This window comes from Nomascus leucogenys, chromosome 11 (assembly GCF_006542625.1).
Source record: "Nomascus leucogenys isolate Asia chromosome 11, Asia_NLE_v1, whole genome shotgun sequence".
Taxonomy (NCBI): Eukaryota; Metazoa; Chordata; class Mammalia; order Primates; family Hylobatidae; genus Nomascus; species Nomascus leucogenys.
The window spans coordinates 16,655,277-16,683,070 of record NC_044391.1 but is presented as its reverse complement, the minus strand read 5'-3'; the positions used below and the strand labels follow the sequence as shown (position 1 = coordinate 16,683,070).

Below are 27,794 nucleotides of genomic sequence, written 5' to 3'. Positions count from 1 at the left end.
TATGAAATCATATATTAGCAGATTAAACTATTTTATATTAATATCTCCCCTTAAAACCTAGCAAGGTGGAAAACTGAGTAAGTTTATATCTTTTATGGAAAATGAAAACTAAGCTTTCTGTGCATGTATAAGGAGTATTGTGAGTAAATTGGAAACTTTGCTATTAGTATGTATTTTCTCTTTAATACATGAGTCTCTGTACTGTGTGGACATCAGTAAAATGAGTATAAAAGAAACATTTTCTAAGATACATCAGAACTTACATAATCAACCGTATATTGCCTTTTTAAGGCATCAGCTACCTGATACTTGTTCTCAATGACTGATAGCTCTTGAGTAGCAACTCACTTGGAATTAGCTATGAAGGCATTTTATAGGTGCCATAAGGACCATAGTTATACGGCTCTGTGGCCATATGCTGCATTTCCTATAATGTCATCTCTTTTAGAATAACTATCTACTAGTTTCTGCAGTCATGGGTATTTTTGGCTTGAAGGGAGAATTGGTCGTATCCATCAACTATCACTTAGGAAATACAAAAAGCTATGTTGGAAGGTTGGGGTTTGCAAAGATGAAGATAAATTTTATCAGCACTATCAGCAGCAACATTGACAACAACACTGCTCCCGTGAATTACAGACGTAATCAGTGCCAGGCACAGTACAAAACAATTTACATATAATCTTCACAATGTACACAGAAATAGAAATGACTAACGCTGTTCGTCACAAAGGAAATCAGAAATGGACAGAATAAGTACTTGCTCAAGGTAACACAGGTTGTAAGTGAGCTTCAATGCTAATTCAGGCAGGCTGACCTCAGTTTCTGATTATGAGAATTCAGTTTTTAAATTTGATATTGATATATAAGTGGATGTCTGAATTTGATAAATACACTGTAATATGATGCCAGAAACTTCGTGAGGCTAAAGCAAATGACATATCATTGCTTTTGTGGGAGTATCTTCTGAAAATATTTTAAACAAGTAATTGCCTCAATTTTTCAAGGTAATTTTGAATGTTTCAGAAGGAAATGCTATGGCTCTGTAACTTGAGGACTGTTAATGCCTCCTAGCTGGTGTTGAAATGACATAAAGTGTTTTATAATGAGTTTAAAAAAAAACAAATCAAAACATCACAACAGCTGGCAATTATATCATAAAGAACCATGCAGGAAAAGAAAGTTTTAGATAAAGCAAAACAATGTGATTGTGTTTTGAGAAGAATACAAGGAGAAGTGACTCAGGAACCCATTCCATGTGTTTTATTTATTTATAGTAAAATTATATATGATATTTGCCACTTTTTGACACTATAAAAATGTCAATAAATTTGTTATGAAATAAGAAAATGCAAATTGATAATGATTGGCTCATGTGAAAAATTCATTTGAAGAATAATCAAAGTAATATTTACAAATGCTTGAGAAAGCAGAAAGACTTTTAATAAAAAGTAAAGTTTCCTGCTTCATTCCCCTTTGAATTCTATATTTAAAAACTAAATGCTTAAATAACTAATTTTTGATTTCTTAATTTTCTCTCCTGTGATTAACATTTATTTCTCAAAGATCCTCAACTCCTTCACGCCCATCTTCAGAAATTAAATTGTCACCATTTCTAGTTAAACCAGGACAAAATGTTTATTTTGTATGACAATGTAAATCATTTATCTGACAATTTACCGTCTTCTATAACTTTCATTAATCTCCTAAATAGCTTCTTATCCCTGTGATTTCTTCCTTTCTCTTTTTTACCTTGCATTGACTGCCCTAAGTTGTTCCAAAAACTAAAAAAGAAAAAAGTGAAATCTTTTGAATACCCTTCTCTTTCTTTTTTACCAAACACCTACCTCTGCCCTGGAGATTGTAACACACCTGTTTCAGTGTTCAATGTAGACTTATTGCCATCTTATTTAGGTCTGTTATAGAAACTGGAACTGTGATATCACTTGCTTTGTGATCTTCTGTCACATAGTTTATATTCTTATACTGCTAAGCATATCCGTAAGTAATTTCCTAGGACAGAATGTATACAAGAAAGTTTTCTCATTCTTCTTGTGTCTGAAAATATTTTTATTCTGGCTAAAACTTAATTGAAGGTATTGAGTATTGAACACTTGGCTAAAATAATGTCTCAGAATGTAACAAACACCACTGCACTGGCACCTGAAATCTAGTGTTGCTGATGAGTATACTGATGCAAATTCAATTCTTATAACATTGCAGGTAGCTATTTCCTCAACAATTATATTTCTTTATTTTTCTTCCCCCTGTTAAATAAAAAAAACTTTAAACATTTTGTTACTTTGTTTATGCTATTTCACAATATTTTATAGTGTCAAGGTTGATACATTTTTTTTCATGAACTTTGGAATGTCCTTTCAATATGGAGGCATGATCGTTCATTTGCCCTTTTTGAACCTTTATTAAACATATGCTGGATACCTTAGACTGATTTTTATGTCCTTTATATCTTCCCTTATATTTATCCATTTATGCTTTTATGCTCATAAAAGCATCTGTTATCCATGTATGCTTTTTTTGGAATATTGTAGATTTTCCACTTTCACTAATTTGTCTTCGTCATTTTCATTTATTTTCACTTTCAAACACCTGTTGCTGTCTGCCTCTCTCCTTCTCCTTTTCTCTCTCTCTCCCTCCCTCTTTATTTTTTCTCTCTCACACTTCTTTTAAATAGCATCACCCTTTGCGAATAATAGGTCTTTTCAAATATCTCTGAAGATATTTGTTTGAGGAAGATTGTATTTGTGCATGTAACCTGCTGTTTCTATGCCATGTTTCAGGCTTTCCTTAAATGTATGGTGATTGTGACTTTCTGTTTATATATAATGAGAACATAAAGGTCTCAGAACACTGTGTACTTTGGTGTGTCTTATTGATTAGAAAATTGATGCTTCCAAGTTTTAAGATGGATCTAGCTTTTGTGTAAGGGATGTCTAAATGACAGTACATTAAGAACTCTTTGCCTTCTCCCCAACCCACGGGCTATTCACTATGTTTCACTTTACCTGGAGGGCAGATTTAAGTTTTCTGCATGAGAAGTTTGCATCAGTGTTGTGGGTGAGGGGTCTACTGTTCCAAATACATTTCATTCATATTTATGTTTTCTTCCCTGTCTAACATTATTCCTGTTTCTGGTATTTTTGAATCCTGACCTCTGAGGTTATTGGGAGAATGCCTTGCTTTGGGCTCCATTCTCCTCTATAGGAACTTAGGCTGCATTTTCCTTTGTCCTCAATATTTGGTTAACATTCATTAGTCTGCAGTCTGGGACTTGGAATTGGTTGAAATGTTTTTCCTCCTGATGGCACCCCTTTTATTTTGTTTCTTGTGGAATTATACTCTTATTTAATTTCACTTTAATTGTGTCTTCAGAAAAAAAAAAGTGATCAGTTTATTTTTTAAACAAGAATTTTCAAACCTATCACTTTGCAAATAGTACAAAGCTTGATCCTGGAACAATGTATATTTATGACTTTTCAGATCTAACATTACAATTGTCTAAATTATTTTTACTTCTCAAAATATACTTCAGTTCTTAGAGGAATATTAAACAGGACACTCATTAACTAAATATGACTGGAATTGAAATACAATAGGCTCTTTATTTAAAAAGTTAAGGTATGATTGCTTATGTGTGTGTGTGTGTGTGTGCACATGCTTAGGATATCCCATGCTTATGGTTCTTCTGATAATATTTAGGATTAATATTTTAAAGCTGTAAGGAGTCTTCATAATTGTTTAGCTTTATGTCCTTTACTAGTGATAAAGGAATGGTGAATATTTGATAAGATGACTACTCCAATTCTGAAGACATTAATGATTATTCTAAAACTTAGTTCTCTTCACTTTTTATTACATTTCACTTCATGAGAACATAAACACTGCCCAGATTTATCACAGTTTAATTCATTAATGAAAGTCTAAATAATCTCTGAAAATTTTAATAAATAATTGAATCAATTTTAATTACTTTCTCTTTAGATATGATGAAACAAAAGCACAAATCCATTGATGCATTTATTGATTAATTAAGTAAGTATTATGCATCCATTTTGAATCTGACTCAGTTATTAAGAATGACATATAATGGCAATGCCTGACTTAAGACCTATAAAAGTGTTATAAAATATTATGGAGGCTATGACAAATACATGTCTTGAGCATTAAGAAATAATAAAGGGAATGTTTAATTCTACATATTTTTTAGACTGGAAGTAACCCTTAATTTATTAACTCAAAAATACTTATTGTTAAAGACAAGCATAAAAATTTGATGTAACTTTGTATATCTTTAGTCACTTCCTAAATTAAGTATGTAGTTAATTTAGGAAGTAGTGTGGTTAGACATAACATGCTACAAATATAAGAGAACTATTAAAGGCTTCATGTATATGTGGACTTTTCATTCCTTACGACTTATATTTTGATTTAAATAAAAAAATATACAGGACCGGGCGCAGTGGCTCACGCCTGTAATCCCAGCACTTTGGGAGGCCGAGGCGGGCGGATCACGAGGTCAGGAGTTCGAGACCAGCCTAACCAACATGGTGAAATCCCATCTCCAGTAAAAAAAATACAAAAATTAGCCAGGTTTGGTGGTGGACGCCTGTAATCCCAGCCACTCAGGAGGCTGAGGCAGGAGAATCCTTAAACCTGGGAGGCGGAGGTTGCAGTGAGCCAGGATCATGCCACTGCACTCCAGCCTGGGTAACAGAGTGAGATTCCTTCTGAAAAAAAAAAAAAAAAAAAAAAAAAAAACTTACAGAAAAGTTGCAATAGTATTATAAAGAATACCAATATACGTTTCCTCAGATTTCTTAACTGCTTACGTTTTGCTCTTTGGATTTAGCATTCTTTCTCTCTCTTGAGTCATTGGAGAGTAAATTTAGAAATATGCCCAGTTATCCCCCAAATTCCAGACATTCTCTTATATCATTACCTATCCACTGTAGAATTACATAACTCACAAAACTTAACAATGATGTAGTACTATCATTTAATCTACAGTTTTCTCCCTCCCTTTTTCTTTCTGTATATATAGATGTGTTACACACATACAAAGATGGTGTTATATACATATATAGTAATAGCTAAATTAATATGTAGTATATATTACTATATAGTACATATAGTAATATATTACGTACATACATATTTAGAGAGAGAGAAACGTATTCAAATGGGATTTACAAGAAATCTAAAGTGCCGTGAAATGTCACTATAATTTCTGTGAGAGATAGTGATAGTTGCCTTTTTGTTTGTTTCTTTCTTTTTTAACTTGAAGTTCCATGTGATGTTAAAGTTTGTACTGATGGAGACTGACCAAGCAGCCTGGGTAGCAAGTTAATAAAAGTCATTCAGCACACATGGAAATGTACACTAAAACTGTGGTCATGTAGTCATATCCATTCTCAGTGTTTTATATGAGGTGAAATTCCCAAAGAGACAGTTTGTAAGCTGTTCATTGCATGGAGGGGCCAATAATGTCAGCCTTTCCCTCTAGAGTTACCGTTCTCAATTTCTCCTTAATCCATCAGATTGGCTTGTGGGTGGGAATAACCTTTACAAGCTAATAAGAAATAGGAGTTTGATTCTACAAAATGTGTTTTCACATGCCACAACTCACTTGCCATCCCCATTATTACCACATTTAGCTGCTTTTTAAAATCATTGCAAATCAAGGATTGTTAGGTCAGACATGAATTTTATTGTGATTTATTTATTTTTCTCATGTTACTTATGTCCTTTTGCTTTATATTTTATGAGTTTATGAATTTACATAACATTTACAGTTCTATATAGAGCTTTTTAAATATGAGTTTTGTTACGGAGGAAGAGAAGCTTAGAGTGAAAAGTTACAATCTTCTCAAGCATGGCCATGCACTATTGCAATAAAAGACACAAAAGCAGTTTGTCATTGTAATGGAAGCTACTCAAAAAACTGGTAGAGGCAAGCAAAGGCAGATATACTTAGTAGTTTTGTCTTTATACATTTAAACAACAAGTCTGTTTTATAAAGACTATGTTGACATGTGTATTTATGGTGCCCCATCAATAGTAAGCTTCAGAAGAGGTTTCAACTCTTCAAAAAAAGTAAAGAACACCCTGGTGTTATAATGCAGAACTGTTTTTCTTTAAAAAAACATTGTGTTGCAAATATTGTGTCAACAATTTTTAATAATAAAATGAAAATAAAATCTGAATAATACTACAAAAATAGGTAACTTTATTACTTTATCACTCAAGGACAAGTGTGAACAAACAGGACATAAATTCCCTGCCAAGCAAATAAATCTGATGATTTAATGAAGGAATATTTCAAAGCAGCATGATTTAGTTGAAATAAGAATTGCAGGAATTTTTTTTACTTTTTTCAGCATTTTGAGGTATAATGGACAAATTAAAAATTATATATATTCCAGGTATACATTGTGATGATTTGACATGTGTATCCATAAACATATATGGTGTAATGATACCACAATCAAATTAACATGTTCATCACCACACACAGTTACCACTGTGTGTGTGTGTGGGCAGGGGGAAGATAAGGATATTTAAGATCTATTCTCTTAGCAAACTTTAAGTAAACAATACAGTATTATTTACTGTATTCATGCTGCTGTACATTAGATCTCCAGAACTTATTCATCTTACTGCAGGAATTTTTTTCAAGGAAATAGTAGGCCAGATTTTGCTCAGTGCTTTGAAGATTAAGAATGAGTTCAAAAACTAGTCTACTTAAGAGATATTTTTCACCACATAAACCAGTTGAACTAATCTCTGCAAGGCCCTGGAGAAAATATTATGACATTAAGTGAAAAGATCCTAGGATTTAAAAAGAAGCTAAATATTTGGGAAAATCACATTGAAAAAAAATAAAGTCACACGGGGGTGATAGTGGGGTTGTATATGATATTTTCCGCTGCTACTTGGGTTTGAATGTGAGAAAGGAAATCAGTAGGTTTTAAGTCTTTTTGAGAACTACCTGGAAGAACTGCAGAACAAAACTGAACGGCATTGACTCAATTTCAAGACTTGGTGACTGTGACCCTTTTATTGAATCTTCTGCTCAGCTAGGGGACTTGACTTTGAGAGAAGAGGATAGCTAAGCCGTGGTATAATTATACTTCAGTTGAGGTTTACTGCTCCTTCCTAAGCAAGAAGTGAATTTCTTTTACAATTTATATAAAAGAAGAATATTTTGCCATTTATAAGAAAACAGTGAATATTTTACCACTGCTTCTAACTTCTTCAGGTGTGAGCAAGCTGCTTTGTTTAACAAATATTTTCAGCAAAAGCAGAATATGTTTAATTTCAATTGAAAATAAATCCCTTGTACTTAGCTTTGATGAGGAATTGACTATTTTGTGCAGGAAAAATCAAGCTCAGGTTTCACCTTAAATAAATTACATCTTTCAGTATTGGTATCAACAGTAGCACATTTCATGAATACAAAGATGAAAAAACTAACACCTATATATGATAACTTTGTAATTACTATACTCATATATTAGCTCCTATTATGTCACTCAGATAAAAAAAAAATTTCAAAGTCTTGTATAAATTTGTGTCTTAGACTAATTTGTGTTCACATTGTTTTAGATTATGGTTAAATAAATGTACTACTCAACACAATAACATTAATGAAAATCAACATATATCCTTTATTTAAATTAAATATAGTTAGCTTTCCTTTACATTTTAAAATCTCATTTTGCCTTATGACAGTAATTTAATAAAAACATTGTTTGCCTTATGTGTTTTTAAAATTTACACAAAGAAATTAAATTTAAGAAAGGTATGCTATGTTTATCTTTTTTTTGAGAATTGTTGGATCTAGTTTTAATGGAAGGAGGCATTGAAACTGCAATTAAACAAGTCATTTGCCATGTGCTTCCTTTATTAGCATTTTGTATAGTGAAAATTTGGGGTAGGAATATAATACCTACCAAAAAGCAAAAAAAAAAAAGATTTATTAAAAAATATAAAAACTCTCATTTCCTTTACCTGCCTTACTTGACTTACATTCAAAGTGATGTAGTTTATGGAGAAGGGGAACTACACAAAGAGAGTTGGCTAATAATATGTCCAAATAAGCACATCCACCAAAAACAAAACCAAAAACATTCTCAACTTAAAATAGCATTGAAAGTTATTATTGTAATATATCTAAATTTACAGACCTCATTAAGTTACTAAGACCTACGGATATAATATTTTTTTGTGGAAAACTTACAAATTATTTCAAAGGTTTCTGCAGGGTAAAAAAAAATTGAGAAATAATGTTCTATCTTATAGAATACATAGATAAATAAACAGATACACAAAAAGACAGAGAGATAGATGAAAATTGTCTTTGTCTGATATGATGCCCCATCACCTCTAAAATACTCTAGTGTGCACCTTCTAAAAACAAGAATACTTTCCTACATACCACCTTCCATTTAGAAATGCTGTTTTCCAATCCACACACTCCATTTTAATTTTATCAATCATTGTATCAGTGTATATGTTTCATTTCACATCCAGATACCTGTCCAGGAAAACTGTTGCTTTTAATTTATATGCTTTATTAGTCTCCTTCAATCTGGAGCAGTTACTTTATCTCTCCTTGTCTCTTATGTCCTTAATAGTCTTTTGTTGTTATTCTCAGTAGCCTTGAAGGTTTGCAGGCTTTTCATTCTGTAAAATGACCATCTACCTAGGTCTGGAGGCTATTTTCCCATCCCTAGGCGCAGGTCTTTCAGTGTGAAAGCCATCACTGTGTAGATAGATATTCCAATATGATACTAGTATACCATTCCTTGGCAAAACTTCAGTCACTGTTATGATTTTCTAATTATGAATATCTGTCAATACTTCTTTATTTTTAATTAATAGGAAAAAGAGCTTTCCTTTCTTCCTCATTTATTTATATACATATAAACTCATTAACTTCTCTTCTATTAAATAGCCTATAGTGTGACATTCTCATTATTTATCTTGATGCTCAAACTGCCCTAGATTTTCTCAATGAAAAAAACGTTCAAGCAGGATCTTACTAGTTTTTTAGACATATCTCTATTCTTTGATCATGCCCTCACTTTCTGGTAATACAGTATCCCTCTAGTCATAATATTTTCATCAATTAATTAATATGTAATGTTGTTATATATGTGTTTATGTGTAAAAACACCTTATTTTTATATATAATTTTGGTTAACATTGAACTCACAACCAATAGCACTGTAACTCTTCCTTGAACAAAGCTTATCTAACAGGCACTTTCCCTGTAAGGCACATCACATACTTCTCGCACTTAGGAAAACTAGACGACACTTCAGCACTATCCTTAGGGACCATTTAAAACAGCAAATGCATCAACTAAAAGCCCCAAAATGAGCTGTGGCACTCAATAGACCAAGAAAATAACATTTGTTTATACTAGAAGTGTTGAAACAAAAAAGCAGAACACTCCCTTGTTTGACCTTAGCTGGAAAAATGTACATTTGGCAACTACAATTTTTTGATGCTTTTCCCAATGCCTAAACGTGCCCATGAAAGTGCTCTACTGATTTTGGGATTACAAATACATTTCAGTAAGTAGGTGAATATCACAGATACAGAATACATGAATAATGAAGATTGACAGTATATGAAAAAATCATACCAATACTTACCATTCTAGTATAATACCTGATGGTTCTAACTAGCCTTCTCCCTTTCCACATTTCAAAATCATTTCTCAGCTGGTAAAATAATCTTAAATGTAATTATTCTTTATGTCTTGACTTATTTGCTTAATCAAAAAATTTATTTGGTCAATCTAATTAAATTTTCGATCATTGTGCCTCCTCTGCCTGGTTTTTTTTTATCACCTTACTGCCTAGGATGTCAGGCCATGCTGTGGCTCCTTCTTTGGCCTCCGGCTCCCTATCAGTGTCATACTCACCAGAACATGTAACTCTCCACTTCAAAGTCCAGCTTCCTTGGGTACCTGAGCTTAGATTCCTGGAGGAACCTCCTCCCTCTTCCAACCTCCTTTCTTGAACATAGATGACTCTGCTTAGGAGAGGAAAAAAGGAATGGAAGGCAAAGAAAGGGCAGATGGAAAAATTTAGGAAGAGAGAAAGAGAAGGCTTGTACAAGTCTTTTTGTAGACATATATTTTATGTATTTTAAATAGATAATTAACATAGGAGTAGGTATATGTTTAACCTTATTAAAATGAAAACTTCCAATTACTTTTCTTTTTTTTTTTCTATTATACCTTAAGTTCTAGGGTACATGTGGACAATGTGCAGGTTTGTTACATATGTATACATGTGCCATGTTGGTGTGCTGCACCCATTAAGTCGTCATTTACATTAGGTATATCTCCTGATGCGTTCCCTCCCCCCTTCCCCCACCCCACAACAGGCACCTGTGTGTGATGTTCCCCTTCCTGTGTCCAAGTGTTCTCATTGTTCATTTCCCACCTATGAGTGAGAACATGCAGTGCTTGGTTTTTTGTTTTGTGATAGTTTGCTGAGAATGATGGTTTACAGCTTCATCCATGTGCCTACAAAGGACATGAACTCATCCTTTTTTATGGCTGCATAGTATTCCATGATGTATATGTGCCACATTTTCTTTTTTTTTTTGAGACGGAGTCTCGCTCTGTCGCCCAGGCTGGAGTGCAGTGGCGCAATCTCGGCTCAATGCAAGCTCCGCCTCCCGGGTTCACGCCATTCTCCTGCCCCAGCCTCTCCGAGTAGCTGGGACTACAGGCGCCCGCCACCATGCCCGGCTAATTTTTTTGTATTTTTAGTAGAGACGGGGTTTCACCATGGTCTCGATCTCCTGACCTCGTGATCTGCCCGCCTCAGCCTCCCAAAGTGCTGGGATTACAAGCGTGAGCCACCGCGCCCGGCCCACATTTTCGTAATCCAGTCTATCATTGATGGACATTTGGGTTGATTCCAAGTCTTTGCTATTGTGAATAGTGTTGCAATAAATATACGTGTGCATGTGTCTTTATAGCAGGATGATTTATAATCTTTTGGGTATATACCCAGTAATGGGATGGCTGGGTCAAATGGTATTTCTAGCTCTAGATCCTTGAGGAATCGCCACACTGTCTTCCACAATGGTTGAACTAGTTTACAGTCCCACCAACAGTGTAAAAGTGTTCCTATTTCTCTACATCCTCTCCAGCACCTGTTGTTTCCTGACTTTTTAATGATCGCCATTCTAACTGGTGTGAGATGGTATCTCATGGTGGTTTTGATTTGCATTTCTCTGATGGCCAATGATGATGAGCATTTTTTCTTGTGTCTGTTGGCTTCATAAATGTCTTCTTTTGAGAAGTGTCTGTTCATATCCTTTGCGTACTTGTTGATGGGGTTGTTTGTTATTTTCTTGTAAATTTGTTTGAGTTCTTTGTAGATTCTGGATATTAGCCCTTTGTCAGATAAGTAGATTGCAAAAATTGTCTCCCATTCTATAGGTTGCCTGTTCACTCTGATGGTAGTTTCTTTTGCTGTGCAGAAGCTCTTTAATTAGATCCCATTTGTCGATTTTGGCTTTTGTTGCCATTGCTTTTGGTGTTTTAGACATGAAGTCCTTGCCCATGCCTATGTCCTGAATGGTATTGCATAGGTTTTCTTCTAGGGTTTTTACGGTTTTAAGTCTAACATGTAAGTCTTTAATCCATCTTGAATTAATTTTTGTGTAAGGTGTAAGGAAGGGATCCAGTTTCAGCTTTCTACATATGGCTAGCCAGTTTTCCCAGAACCCTTTATTAAATAAGGAATGCTTTCCCCATTTCTTGTTTTTGTCAGGTTTGTTAAAGATCAGATGGTTGTAAATGTGTGGTATTATTTCTGAGGGCTCTGTTTTGTTCCATTGGTCTGTATCTCTGTTTTGGTACCAATACCATTCTGTTTTGGCTACTGTAGCCTTGTAGTATAGTTTGAAGTCAGGTAGTGTGATGCCTCCAGCTTTGTCCTTTTGGCTTAGGATTGTCTTGGCAATGTGGGCTCTTTTTTGGTTCCATATGAACTTCAAAGTAGTTTTTTCCAATTCTGTGAAGAAAGTCATTGGTAGCTTGATGGGGATGGCATTGAATCTATAAATTACCTTGGGCAGTATGGCCATTTTCACGATATTGATTCTTCCTATCCAAGAGCATGGAATGTTCTTCCATTTGTTTATATCCTTTTTTATTTCATTGAGCAGTGGTTTGTAGTTCTCCTTGAAGAGGTCCTTCACATCCCTTGTAGTTTGGATTCCTAAGTATTGTATTCTCTTTGAAGCAATTGTCAATGGGAGTTCACTCATGATTTGGCTCTCTGTTTGTCTGTTATTGGTGTATAAGAATGCTTGTGATTTTTGCACATTGATTTTGTATCCTGAGACTTTGCCAAAGTTGCTTATCAGCTTACGGAGATATTGGGCTGAGACGATGGGGTTTTCTAAATATACAATCAGGTCATCTGCAAACAGGGACAATTTGACTTCCTCTTTTCCTAATTGAATACCCTTTCTTTCTTTCTCCTGCCTGATTGCCCTGGCCAGAACTTCCAACATTATGTTGAATAGGAATGGTGAGAGATGGCATCCCTGTCTTGTGCCGGTTTTCAGGGGGAATGCTTCCAGTTTTTGCCCATTCAGTATGATATTGGCTATGGGTTTGTCATAAATAGCTCTTATTATTTTTAGATACCTCCCATCAATACCTAATTTATTGAGAGTTTTTAGCATGAAGAGCTGTTGAATTTTGTCAAAGGCCTTTTCTGCATCTATTGAGATAATCATGTGTTTTTTGTCATTGGTTCTGTTTATATGCTGGATTACGTTTATTGATTTGCATATGTTGAATCAGCCTTGCATCCCAGGGATGAAGCCCACTTGATCATGGTGGAGAAGCTTTTTCATGTGCTGCTGAATTCAGTTTGCCAGTATTTTCTTGAGGATTTTTGCATCGACGTTCATCAGGGATATTGGTCTAAAATTCTCTTTTTTTGTTTTGTCTCTGCCAGGCTTTGGTATCAGGATGATGCTTGCCTCATAAAATGAGTTAGGGAGGATTCCCTCTTTTTCTATTGATTGGCATAGTTTCGGAAAGAATGGTACCAGCTCCTCCTTGTACCTCTGGTAGAATTTGGCTGTGAATCCGTCTGGTCCTGGACTTTTTTTGGTTGGTAGGCTATTGATTATTGCCTCAATTTCAGACCCTGTTATTGGTCTATTCAGGGATTCAAGTTCTTCCTGGTTTAGTCTTGGGAGGGTGTATGTATCCAGGAATTTATTCAGTTTTTCTAGATTTTTTAGTTTATTTGTGTATAGGTGCTTATAGTATTCTCTGATGGTAGTTTGTATTTCTACGGGATCAGTGGTGATATCCTCTTTATCATTTTTTATTGCCTCTATTTGATTCTTCTGTCTTCTCTTCTTTATTAGTGTTGCTAGCAGTCTATCAATTTTGTTGATCTTTTAAAAGACCCAGCTCCTGGATTCATTGATTTTTTGAAGGGTTTTTTTGTGTCTCTATCTCCTTCAGTTCTGCTCTGATCTTAGTTATTTCTTGCCTTCTGCTAGCTTTTGAATGTGTTTGCTCTTGCTTCTCTAGTTCTTTTAATTGTGATGTTAGTGTGTCAATTTTAGATCTTTCCTGCTTTCTCTTGTGGGCATTTAGTGCTATAAATTTACCTCTACACACTGATTTAAATGTGTCCCAGAGATTCTGGTATGTTTTTTCTTTGTTCTCATTGGTTTCAAAAAACATCTTTATTTCTGCCTTCATTTCGTTATGTACCCAGTAGTCATTCAGGAGCAGGTTGTTCAGTTTCCATGTAGTTGAGCGGTTTTGAGTGAGTTTCTTAATTCTGAGTTCTAGTTTGATTGCACTGTGGTCTGAGAGACAGTTCATTATAATTTCTGTTCTTTTGCATTTGCTGAGAAGTGCTTTACTTCCAACTACATCGTCAATTTTGGAATAAGTGTGATGTGGTGCTGAGAAGAAATGTGTATTCTGTTGATTTGGGGTGGAGAGTTCTGTAGATGTCTATTAGGTCCACTTGGTACAGAGCTGAGTTCAATTCCTGGATATCCTTGTTAACTTTCTGTCTCATTGATCTGTCTAATGTTGACAGTGTGGTGTTAAAGTCTCCCATTATTATTGTGTGGGAGTCTAAGTCTCTTTGTACGTCTCTAAGGACTTGCTTTATAAATCTGAGTGCTCCTGTATTGGGTGAATATATATTTAAGACAGTTAGCTCTTCTCATTGAATTGATCCCTTTACCATTATGTTATGGCCTTCTTGTCTCTTTTGATCTTTGTTGGTTTAAAGTCTGTTTTATCAGAGACTAGGATTGCAACCCCTGCCTTTTTTTGTTTTCCATTTGCTTAGTAGATCTTCCTCCATGATTTTCCCATTTTCTTCCCGAAATTGTCACCAAATTTGATGCTGCCATTCTTTTCCTTTTGGTTTATGTATGTCAGTGAAATCACCACCACAAATAAGGAAATAAATGCATTTATCACCCCCAAGCATGCAAAAATCAGTGAACTCAGCATCGACACCAAGAAACAGATTGTAACCAGTGCAACATAACTCATTGCTACCATTTACCATCACTACCCCCTCATGGGAAATATGCCTTTTGATATCATCATTTTACCTATTCTCATTTTTTTATTACTGAAATATAATTGTGTATACAGAAAAGTGTTAATATTAGTGGCATCTTCATGACTTTTTTACAAATGGAAAATGTATAACTAACTTTCAGATCAAGAAATAGCTCATTTTCTGAAACTATGAGTTCATTTTATCTTTTTTTTTTAGTCATGAACATCCCATTCCACTTCTCAACAGAAAAGCCTTTACTTAATCTGTTTGTAAACAGTATAGATTAATATTGCCTGTGTTTGTATTATACAAATCAAATCATAGATTGTATGTTGACCTGTGTCTCATTTCTGTTTGTTGACATTTTATTTATGGCATTAATTCCTATTGTTACATGTACTCATCATTCATTCGTTCTATTACTGTATAGAATTATAGTTTTAGATAGCATTTCCTTTGTTTTCAGTTTAGGGCTATTGATTATAATTTTGCTGTTAATATATATTTATATTATGTTGAGTATAAACTTGGGAGTTGAATTTCAGAGTCATAGGGCATGCACATAGTCATCTATATAATGGCATACATTTTAAGTGATTATGTTAATTTACACTCCCAAAAGCAATGTAGAAGAGTTTCAGTTATTTTATCTCCTTTGATATTTTATCTTTTTCCTTTTAACCATTTTGTGAAATACCTCATTCTGTAGTAGTACTTCATTCTAGATTCAATTTTTAATTCCCTGGTGAATAATTATGTTGAACATCTTTTCATGTGTATATTTGCCACTTAAATATGTATAATTTTAAGGCCTCTGTTTCAGGATTTTGTGTGTCTTTTTCATAGTTGGGTAGGTGGCATGTCTTTATCTTAGCAATTTATGAAATTTTTACTATATGGATGTTAGACCTTTGACATTTGCATTGGGAACACTGTGGTTTGCCTTGGCACTTTCCTAATGGTGAGGAAAGGATATTTTAGATTTTAATAGAATCTAGTTTCTCCGCCGGGCTCAGTGGCTCACGCCTGTAATCCCAGCACTTTAGGAGGCCGAGGTGGTTGGATCATGAGGTCAGGAGATCGAGACCATCCTGGCTAACATGGTGAAACCCCGTCTCTACTAAAAGTACAAAAAATTAGCTGGGTCTCGTGTGGGGCGCCTGTAGTCCCAGCTACTTGGGAGGCTGAGGCAGGAGAATGGCATGAAACCGGGAGGCAGAGCTTGCAGTGAGCCAAGATAGGGCCATTGCACTGCAGCTTGGGCGACAGAGTGAGACTCCGCCTCAAAAAAAAAAAAAAAATCTAGTTTCTCATTGTTTTCTTCTATGATTGATATCAGTTTCCATTTAAGATATCTATACTCCAACACCAGCAAGATATTTTGTTCCCCACTGCTGAATACATTATTAGTATTGATCTATAGTTTATTTGCACTCCTGATAGATTTTCTGTCCAAGCCCTAGTGGGAATTGCTGTAGTTAGTGATGTCTTGGTGGGACATATGGAAAGCCATGAACCTACCTGACTCGTGGGCTATAGCTAATTGGCCATTAGATCAGGCCACTGGCAAGCATAAAACTGACATAGAAAACAAACTGCCATGTGGGGAGAAAATTTTTTGATACAAATCTATTCTCCTTCTAAAAAGCTCTTTGTTACCTATGTGGATTTATTATTTAAAAAATCCTCAATGCTGACTAGGGGAAATATAACCAATGAGCAGTTTGCACTTGTCAAATAAGTGTGGAGCTTCAATAAACTGTCTGTTTCTGCCCTAGAACAAGTAGATTTGTGATTGATTGACTCCTGGATTAACCATATGGTGGCCCATTGAAACACAGACACCATCCTAGGTTGGGCCTGCTGGTATAGACTGCTACTGTTGTTAGAAGATTTTGAGACACCATGCAAAAGCTACCCTTCTTGCCAGAACCTTGTCAAGGACAGATCTGAGTCTATGAGCCAAAAGGTTCTTAGGGCCTCTCATTCTATCCAGAGGGGTTCTCTGGGTTCTGACTGCAGGAAACACTTTCTGTGGGTTTAGCCTAGCCATCCCTGTAGGTTCTGCCACAATGCTCAGACCATATAAGATCACATTTGTTTTCTGTTTAGGATTTCTGAACACATTGCATCTGATAAGGCCCCAAGTTTGCAACCTAAGCTATACGTTGGTAGGACAAATCATGAGATATAAGCTGGATTCTCTGTACTCCACATCAGCACAAGTTACACGGGTGGTTGAGCATTCTAATGGACAATTAAAGAACATTCTTAAACTGCTGATTTGTGGTGATGATCCTAGCCTGGATATTCATTTCAGGTGAGCTGTTTGGAGCCTCAAAGCAGTGATTCCCTGAAAAGGAACTTCTCATTTGCAAAGTTGATCAAAATGTCTGCTCTCTTCTTTCAATTGTACATTCTTCTTTGGCAGTTTTTGATGTTCAGTCTCCATGGGGAACTCCTAATCATCTTCTATCTTCTTAATGGCAGTGGCAGCCCATCTGGAGTGGCCACTATGAAGATGCCAGCTGCAGCAGGGCAGGTGTGCCCAAGGCTGCACATTCCTTGGAGCCGGTTGGAGCTGGGAACAGGTTGGAGCCCAGCTCCCTTTTGAGTTGGCAGAGTGGCAGCCTCCCACTCTTGGGCACAGCATCAGCTGCCCAGACGTGACTGTGGACCCAGGTATCCCTCCACTCTCAGGCCCTTGGAAGCCCCCATGCCCCTGCAGGCTCAGAAGTGTCTGCTCCCACTGCCAGGCATCTCCTCACTCATGGTGTTCACTCCAATTTTGGAGCAAAGTTGTGGCCAGGCCGGGTTGCTGTCATGGCCCAGCCAGGTGTGTGAATGCTTAGGGCAGTGCTGATACATTAGCTCCCTGCTGCCTCAGCCCCCTCTGGACTTTAAGTGCCAACAAGCATGGGAGTGAGGCTGAGGGAAGGGCTGAGGGCAGCTTGGCAGGGGCCTGCAGACGCCTCTTGGAATGGACAGCCTGGGCGCTGTAGATGACATGTAGATGGTGGCAGGAGGCAGACAGCTCCTGGGTGGAAAGGGCAGATCCCCAGTGAAGCTCCACCTTCAAGCCAGGGACTGCCTAAGGCATGAGGGCAGAGCTGTTAATTCTGGGTGGAGTCTGCGGTCCAGAGTGAGAACTCATGGTGCTTTTCCTGGGCCTGCCCATGGCTGGCTATGGACCAATCGACATGCACTTTCTCCCTTCTGAAGCCAATAAAAACCCCAGACTCAGCCAGACTTACAGAGATGTCAGCATGACCTCCCTGGAGATAGGAGCTACCCACTCCAGGTCTCCTCTCTGCTGAGGGCCACAGACATCAGGACAACCTGCCTGTAGAGAGGAGCCTCCCATTCCAGGTCTCCCCTCCACTGAGGGTTGCAGATATCAGGACAACATGCCTGCAAATAGGAGCTACCCACTCTAGGTATCTTCTCTGTTGAGGGCTTCAGGCTCGACGGGACAACTCCTGCCTGCGGAAAGGAGCTACCCAAGTTGGATCTCCTCAGGGCTGTACTATTGCTCAATAAAGCACTTCTTTGGCTTGCTCACCCTTCAGTTTTCCACGTACCTCATTCTTCCTGGATGTAGGACAAGATCTTGGGACTCACTGAATGGTGGAACTGAAAGAACTGTAACATAAATAGGACTGAAACATGTCCCCTCCCCTCCCGCCCCCCATGCTCACCATGTTACAAGTGATGAGAAGGAGAGAAGAGCTGTGGCCCTTCAGGATGCCCAGACCTAAGGCCTCCCTGATCCAAGGCTGTGACACCCTCTTTGGAGCTCTGCAGTTCCTGGCATCTCCAAGCTTCTGGGAAACACAGTGTTTTCCAGAGCCTACAGTTGAAGCTGCTTGAGGTATGCCTTGTCCAGATACAGCCTCTCACAGAGCCGGCACCTGTGCTGGCACCTGGAGCTGTCTACCATGCTGCAGCAGCTGGTGTGCCTGGCTGTCTGCAGTGGCCAGATCCCATGCTTGCTCAGTCATGCACATCTCACTGTTCCACACTGGGATCACCCTTGGCAGGCATAAGATTTAGGCCAGTTGCATGAGCCAAGCACAGCCTGCCAGGTTGAGTGGGTGGAGCAAGTCCAGTGGGCCCAAGCAAAACACAGGCAAGGGAGCCACCAGCCAAAGAGGCTTCCAGCTGGAAAAGTGACACCCTAAGGATTCTGTGACACTCTGACTATTTTTCAGAACACTCAAAGAGAGGGGAGAAGAAAATGACTATTAAAGAGCAAGGGGTGGAGATTATGTAAGCCCATTTTAAAATATTTTAAAATTTTCAAATTTTGTGCTGAATAATTTTTAAACATAGTATATCTTCCTGGTTAAGCTATATAAAAATATTTTTTGGTTAAAATACTTTAGTCTGTCTTGCATACAATTCTTCCAGACAAAAGGTCTAAATGAAAATAGGAGATGATTAAAAAGGGAAAAATAATGAAGTTTTAATTACTAACTGCACCCATTGATACAACAGAAACAATAACCCTGGAACCTTAAAAGCACAGGTGTAAAAAAGGACATAAATAATATTTGTTTTCAGATTTGCAAATCTATGGAGACTGTAAAGAATCAGTGATTGCTAGAAAATTGGGAGGAGGTAGTTTGGAAGAAATATGTAAAGCACAGGATTTTTAGGGTGGTGAAACTATTCTATATGATACTGTATACATGTTCTGTACAGGTACACATGAATAGTAGTAAATAAAGATGGAGGGACTAAAGTGACTACCTAATATAAAAACAAATGGAATTTTAGACAAGGAATATTACCAGAGGCAAATGACATTTCATAGTAATTACAGGGTCAATATATCAGGAAAACATAATATTTGTATATGTGCATTCCCTAGATATATAAATAATAATAGAACCACAAACTAAGTGAAATATTATCTAGCAAGCTAAAGGGAAAAATTCATAAGTATAGTTGGAATCTTCAACACCACTGTCAGACCAACTAGACAAAACCTTATTAAAGAATATGGAACACCTGATTGTCACTATTGATAATTATATCTGATAATATTTATTGAAGACTATTTCCAACACCTGCAGAATACAAATTCTGAATTAAACATGGGACATTTACTGATATGTAAATGTCATTCAAGCTCAAAGAGAACTCTTACATAGTATGTTCTCTGACCACAACAGAAGCAAATTAGAAATTAATTAGATACCTGATACAGTTTTGCTCTGTCCCCACCCAAATCTTATGTTGAATTATAGCTCCCATAATTTCCACATATTGTGGGAGGGACCTGGTGGGAGATAATTGAATCAGAGGAGTGATTTCCCCTATACTGTTCTCATAGTAGTGAATCAATCTCATGAGATCTGGTGGTTTTTATAGGGGATTTCCCCATTTGCTTGGTTTTCATTTTCTCTTGCCTGCTGCCATGTAATATGTGCCTTTTGCTTTCTGCCATGATTGTGAACCCTCCCCAGGCATGTGGCACTGTGAGTCTATTAAACCTCTTTTTTAAAAAAAATTACCCAGTATTGTGTATGTCTATGCAGCATGAAAACAGACTAATGCAGTAAATTGCTACCAATAAAGTGGGTCACTACTGTAAAGATACTAAAAAATGTGGAATCAACTTTGGGACTAGTTAACAAGCAGAGGTTGGAACAGTTTGGAGAGCTCAGAAGAAAACAGAAAAATGTGGGAAAGTTTGGAACTTCCTAGAGACTTGTTGAATGGATTTGACCAAAATGTTGATAATAATATGGAGAATAAAATTCAGGCTGAGGTGGTCTCACATGGAGATGAGGAACTTGTTGAGAACTGGAGTAAATGTGTCTCTTGCTATGTTTTAGCAAAGAGACTGGTGGCATTTTGCATCTGCCCTAGAGATTTGTGGAATTTTGAGCTTGAGGGAAGCGATTTAAGGTATAAGGTAGAAGAAATTTCTAAGAAGCAAAGCATTCAAGAGGTGACTTGGGTACTGTTAAGAGCATTTGGTTTTAAAAGGAAAACAGAGCATAAAAGTCCAGAAAATTTGTAGCCTGATGATGCGTCGGAAAAGAAAAACTCATTTTCTGAGGAGAAATTCAAGTTGGCTGTAGACATTTGCATAAGTAATGAGGAACCAAATATTAATCACCAAGGCAATGGGGAAACTGTCTCCAGTGCTTGTCATAGACCTTTACAGAAGCTCCTCCCATCACATGCCCAGAGGCTTAGGAGGAAAAAATGGTTTTGTGCACCAGGCCCAGGGACCCCTACTGTGTGCAGCCTAGGGACTTGGTGCCCTGCGTCCCAGTGACTCTAGCTGTGGCTAAAAGGGGCCAAGGTGCAGCCCAGGCCATGGCTTCAGAGGCTACAAGCCCCAAGCCTTGGAAGCTTCCATGTTGTGTTGAGCCTGTGGGTGCACAGAAGTCAAGAATTGAGGTTTGGGAACGTCTGCCTATATTTCAGAGGATATATGGAAACACCTGGATGTTCAGGCAGAAGTTTGTTGCAGGGGCAGGGCCCTCATGGAGAACCTCCTCTAGGGCAGTGAAAAAGGAAACTGTAGGATTGAATCCCCCACACATAGTCCCCACTGGGGTACTGCCTAGTGAAGCTGTGAAAAGAGGACCATGCTCCTCCAGACTCCAGAATATTAGATTCAGTGACAGTTTGCACCATGCACCTGGAAAAGCCACAGGCAATCAACATGAGTCCTTGAAAGCAGCTGGGAGGGAGGCTGTACCATGCAGAGCCACAGGGGCAGAGCTTACCAAGACAATGGGAACCCACCTCTTGCATGAGCTTGACCTGGCTGTGAGACATGGAGTCAGAGATCATTTTGGAGCTTTAAGATTTGACAGCCCTGCTTGAATTTTTACTTGCATGGGGCTTATAGCCCCTTTGTTTTGGCCAATTTCTCCTATTTGAAATGGCAGTATTTACCCAATGCCTGTATCCCCATTGTATCTGGGATGTAACTAACTTGCTTTTTATTTTACAGGCTCATACGTGAAAGGGACTTGCCTTGTCTCTGATGTAACTTTGGACTGTGGACTTTTGAGTTAATACTGAAATGAGTTAGGACTTTGAGGGACTGTTGGAAAGCCTGATTGGTTTTGAAATGTGAGGTCATGAGATTTTGGAGTGTCCAGGGTCAGAATGATATGGTTTGGCTGGGTCCCAACCCAAATCTCATCTTGCATTGTAACTCCCACAGTTCCCATATGTTGTGGGAGGAAACTGGTGGAAGGTATTGTCATGGGGCTGGGTCTTTCCCATGCTGTTCTCTGTTTTGCTGGAAAATGCAGATGGTAATCCCTGCTTTTTTCTGTTTTTCATGTGCTTTTTAGATTTATCTCCATCCCTTTACTTTGAGCTTATAAGTGTCATTGCTTGTGAGATCAGTCTTTTGAAGATGGCATACCATTAGGTCTTGCCTTTTTATCCAGCTTGTCACTTTGTGCCTTCTGATTGGGACATTCCGCCTGTTTACATTCAAGGTTAATATTGATATGCGTGGATTTGATCCTGTCATCCTGTTGTTAGCTGATTATTATGAAGACCTGTTTGTGTGGTTGTTTTATAAGGTCACTGGTCTGTATTCTTCAGTGTGTTTTTTCTAGTGGCTGATACCCATCTTTCCATTTTAGTGTTTCCTTCAGCACCTCTGGTGGTAGTGAATTCCTTTAGCATTTGTTTATCTGAAAAGGATCTATTTCTCCTTTGCTTATGAAGCTTAGTTTGGCTGGATATAAATTCTTGGTTGGAGTTTCTTTTCTTTGAGAATGCTGAACCTCTTCTGGTTTCTGTTGAAAGGTCCACTGTCAGCTTGATGGGGTTACTTTGTAGGTGACCTACACTTTCTCTCTAGCTGCCTTTAACATTTTTTTCTTTCATTTTTAACCTTGGATTATCTGATGACAATGTCTTAGAGATGGCCTTTTGTGTAGTATCTTGTAGGCATTCTCTACATTTCATGAATTTGAACGTTGACCACTCCAATGAGGTTGGGGAAATTTTCACAGATGATATCCTGAAATATGTTATCCAAGTTGGTTGCTTTCTCTCCATCTTCTTTAGGGACACAAATAGATCATAGATTTGCTCTCTTTACATAATCCAATATTTCCTGAAGGTTTTCTTTGCTCATTTTGGTTATTTCTTTTATTTTTGTCTGACAGAGTTACTTCCTTGAACCAGTCTTCGAGCTCTGAAATTCTTTCCTTAGCTTAGTTTATTTTGCTCTTAACACTTGCAACTGCCTTATGAAATACTTGTGTGTTTTCCAGTTCTATCAGATCAGTTTGTTTCTTACAATGGCTATTTCATCTATCAGCTTATGTATCATTATTTTCTGAAGATTCCTTGAATTGAGTTTCAACTTTCTCTTGAATCTCAATTATCTTCATTCTTATCTATATTCTGAATTCTATTTCTCTCATTTCAGCCATTTCAACCCAGTTAGGAACTCTTGCTGGGGAGCTAATGTGGCTGTTTGGACAAGAGGGGACATGCTGACCATTTGAGTTGCCAGAGTTCTTGAGCTGATTCCTTCTCATCTGTGTGGGTTGATGTTCCTTTAATGTGATATAATTTGAGTACCATCAGTTGACTTCTTTTCTGGTTGTTTCCAGGGGGCTAATACTTTGTACAGGGTCTCTATTCATATCTGAGTTTTGGACAATGATTTCACAGGGTGGTATATTAGCAAAGTATTTTTGGTGTTGAAGTTTGGGTTGTGATCCAATAGATGGCTCGTAAGCATAATGGCTAGTAGATAGGCTCTTGCTCAGCCATGTGGCTCCTCTCTATTTCCTCATGTTTGCGCCATGCTCCCTCTCAGTGCTCTGAAAGTATGGGCTCCTCCCCTGCGGAAGTGCTCACTGCAGATCTCAACTTGGCACTCCCAGGCTGCACACCACAGTCCTTGGGTGAACTCAGGCTTTGTTTCTTCCTCAGGTTAGAGGCAGCAGGGGAAGGGATTCTGGCAGTTGCTGTGGCAGAGGGCCTTCCACTAGCATCTTGGGGCTCTACCCCAGAAGAATGTAGAGCTGCTTGGTGTGATCAACCTAGAGTGGGGTAGCTGTAATGTGGGCCCTAGCTGAGGGGCCCTGCCTGGTGATGACCAGGGGCATGGGGAGCTTTTTGGGGAGAAGAGTGACCTCTTCTCCTTAGGGCAGCTGTGACTTGCTTGAGGTGTTGTTAAAGCACTCGGGGTCTTTGCTCCTTACCCAGTCTGAGGCCAGCAAGGGTAGTACCAATGCAGTGGTAGTGGCAATGGAGGCTTTGGTTGCCTTTGGGAGCTCCATCTCAGAGAAATGTAGAGCCCCTGCTACTGGCAAAAACAAAAAAACAAAAAAACAAAAAAAACACAAACAAACAAACAAACAAAAACTCACTTTTAAATAACCCTTGGATTGAAGACATCATAGGTAAAATTTGCAAATATTTTGAATAAATCAGAATGAGCATATTAAACAGCAATGTTTGTGGCAAGGAACTAAAATTATGCTTAGATAAAAGTGTATAGATTTTTTATTCTTATAATAGGAAGAATGGCCTAAAACCAATTATCTGAATGTTCCACTTACAAAGCTAGAAAAGAACAAGTAAATTGAATGCAAAGTATGCAGAAGAAGAGAACTAATAAAGATAAGAAAAGCAATCAATGACACAGGAAATGGACAAACAGTATATTAATACATAAAAATGTTTGTTCTTTTAAACTATAAACACAATTGACAAACCTGTAGCAGGAGTGATTAAAAAATAGAGAAAGAGAAAGACAGGGAAAGGGTGGCAATTTAAAATTATGAGAATAAATGAGGGGCTACCATTTCAAACCTAAAAGTATAAAATATTTAAAAATTTTAGGAACACCTTTATTCCAATAACTTTTTTTAAGTTTGAAAAATTATTCTGAACTCTGTCTCATTCTTCGTGTTTTAGGAAAGCTAATTTAATATAAAATTGAGAAACAGAAAATGTTTAGGTTGAACTCATCTAAAATTATTTTAGGAAAGAAGAAATAAATAATAGAATAATATTCCTGTATACAATAAAAGTATGACTTAGATGCATGCTCACAAAGCAGCTAAATCCTGTAGTTTGCTATTTCCAAACGAGAATCTCAAAAAATGAGATGAGATTGCTTCAGAAAAAATCAGTAAAAGAAAATTACATTTGTAAATGAAAAACTGGAGGAAACACAAAAACGAATAAGCACATTTATTTTAAGGCAAATATGTTTAAATATTTTTTGTGTTTTCACTTGAAAATGCTCTGCATTTTAAATTAATTAAATCAAAACCAATGTATAATAGAAAAATTCAACGATGTCAAAAGTTTGTTTTTTTAAAGTTATATTTGATAAGAGTTTTTATAATTTGTACAAAAAGAAATAATAGGGAAAGAAAAGATAACACAGGCTATAATTATTAGGATTGAATGGGGAACATCATGATAGATTTGAAGAGGAGATAATATGAAGTGGTTTTCAACTTCTTTTTTTTTTTTGAGACAGAGTCTAGCTCTGTTGCCAGGCTGGAATGTAGTGTGGTATGATCTCAGCTCACTGCAACCTCTGCCTCCCAGGTTCAAGAGATTGTCCCACCTCAGCCTCCCGAGTAGGTGGGATTACAGGCACACGCCACTAAGCCCCGCTAATTTTTGTATTTTTAGCATAGACTGGGTTTCACCATGTTGGCCAGGATGGTCTCCATCTCCTGACCTCATCGTCTGCCCACCTCGGCCTCCCAAAGTGCTGGGATTACAGGTGTGAGTCACCGTGCCTGGCCTCAACTTCTATATTTGCTAATAAATTTGAAAATTAGAATGACTTGGACAAATTCTTTCAAAACAACAGTTTTTAAAGTGACAGAAGAAGAAATATGCCAATAACTCTGTAAATTTCTAAACTGTGTGCCAAGTCACAATAAGATGACACCATGAACTCAGAGTGGTGTCACAATATATTTAAAGTCACAGATATAGAAGATAAAAATATACAACTTTGTTTTTATCTATGTATCTATAAACAAATACAACTTTCATAGGAAAACTTAAGTTAACATCTTTGTGACACTAGGGTTGACCAAGATTTAGGTACATCATGCAAAAAATATTAATCAGTAGAGAATTATAGAAAAAAATAATTATTTTTGTTTATAAACTGAACTACTAAGAGCATATAAGTCAATAGGCAAACTGGAGAAATGTTTTCAATAATATATTTGACATAATACTCATACACAGGATATTCAGACTCTACCTAGAAACACAACACAATAGAAAATATGACAAATTTCTCTAATCATATGGTAAATATGGGTTAAAACCACCATGAAATACAGATTGAGCATTGCTATTCTAAAAATCCAAAATCCAAAATTCTCCTAAATAGAAACTCTTTGAGAACTGACATGACACCACAAGTGGAACATTCCACATCTGACACCTTTGCTTTCTGATGGTTTGATGTACACAAAATTTCTTTCATGTACAAAATTATTTAAAATATTGCAGTCAAACCTCTTTTCTCCAATAAAGAAAAATCTGTCTTTCTGAATTAATGAATGAGAAATGTCCTTTTCCTACAGGTTCACATTTAGCCCAAAAATGGCATTTGATTCAACAGCATACAGCTCTTGTGAGTCCACATTCAACATTTTTGATACATTTGATCCATCTCTAGTTTCTACAGACGACAAGATGGAGAAGATGGCTTAGTATTGAAGAAGTTGATTCCCCTCTTAATGCACAAATACATACATTTGAAGCTACTTCACAGGTTAACCCATTAGATAAGCTGAGACCAAAGTTAACTCCTGGAATGACTGAAATAAGAGGAAACAGCTCTGCAGTTCTGAAAGCTAATTGTGACTTCGAAGAGGAGAGGACCACCCTGTGTTTGCAGTCATTGAGGGAGAAGCAGCGTCATGTATCTGGAGACAGCCATGCCCATGTGACCAGACAGGGAGCATGGAAAGTCCACACATTGATTACATACACTGCCTCCTGTCCTGTTTGCTCTAGATTACAGGGAATCCCTGTTACTGTGGAGTGATGGACCTTTCCCAAGGGAAACCTAAAGGCAAATTTTGCTCATGGGCTCTGAGCACAAGGACAACCTCTTCTCTGAGCTTTTGCCATGACAACAGATCCCTGCATATGCAAATTGAGCAGCAGATTCACAACTTTAGTTTTGATGTCCATGACTCGTGTGGATTTCACTTCTACACTGTAACAGAACTTTTAGAACATTATAAAGATCCTAGGTCTTGCATGTTTTTTGAACTGTTGCTTGCTATATCTCTAGATGGGACTTCTCCTTTTAGCCTGCGATATATCTGCCATGTGGTAATCTGCAGGTGCACTACATATGATGGATTGATTGGCTCCCTTTACCATCAATGTTACAGGAATTTTTAAAAGTATCATTATAAACAAAAAGTTGGATTCAGAAGTTAAAATGAGGACCAGTCAAGCCAAAGTCAACTCTCCTGTCCTCACAGGGTATTAACTAGGTCTGCTTTCATGTGGATGAGATAGCACACCTATAGCAACACACACATCAGTGGTGGGTTTTTTCATACAGTATGTAAACTTAGTGTTTGTATCTGTCAGGTGCTGTTACTTATTCAGATCTGCTGTTACTTATTCAGATAAACGTGGTGCCTATTGAAACAACAGGATAGAACTGCAGGTATTCAGTAAGACTCAAAAACATTTTGGTGATTTAGCTAACAGTTTTTAATGGCTGTAGTAATTCAGTAAGGCAACGCTGGGGCATTTATTATGAAGAATTTTATTTCTTTCTGAAGGACAAATGCTTAATATTGGATAAGTATTTCAGCATTGTGACGGTTTGAAATTATTTTCTCTGACAGCTTTTCTATACTCTTCCAGAAGTAGTGATGTTTGTAGTTGCTATAATTAAAGCTTTGGGAGTCCAAAAAAATAAAAGACTGCCTTCCTTTTAAGAAAAAAAAAAATGCAAGTTTCTGGCCACAAGGGCATAGTGCAGTTCAATTCAGTGTTGGAGTAGTTTATAGTTACACTCTTTTTCTCCTCTGCAAAAGGTGCTGGTAAGTAAACCAGCTTTTCTGAATAGTCATTCTTAAAATTTCAGACTTACAAAGTTAGTAATAGAATTTTATTTAAAGGCCCTAAATACTGATTTTTTAGTGAGTGCTTTAA

General features: G+C 37.2%; 1 pseudogene; it reads left to right on the top strand.

Moving 5' to 3' along the window:
* The first annotated feature begins 475 nt into the window (after positions 1-475).
* Positions 476-27,065, top strand: LOC100598592 (annotated as a pseudogene).
* The last annotated feature ends 729 nt before the right edge of the window (positions 27,066-27,794 follow it).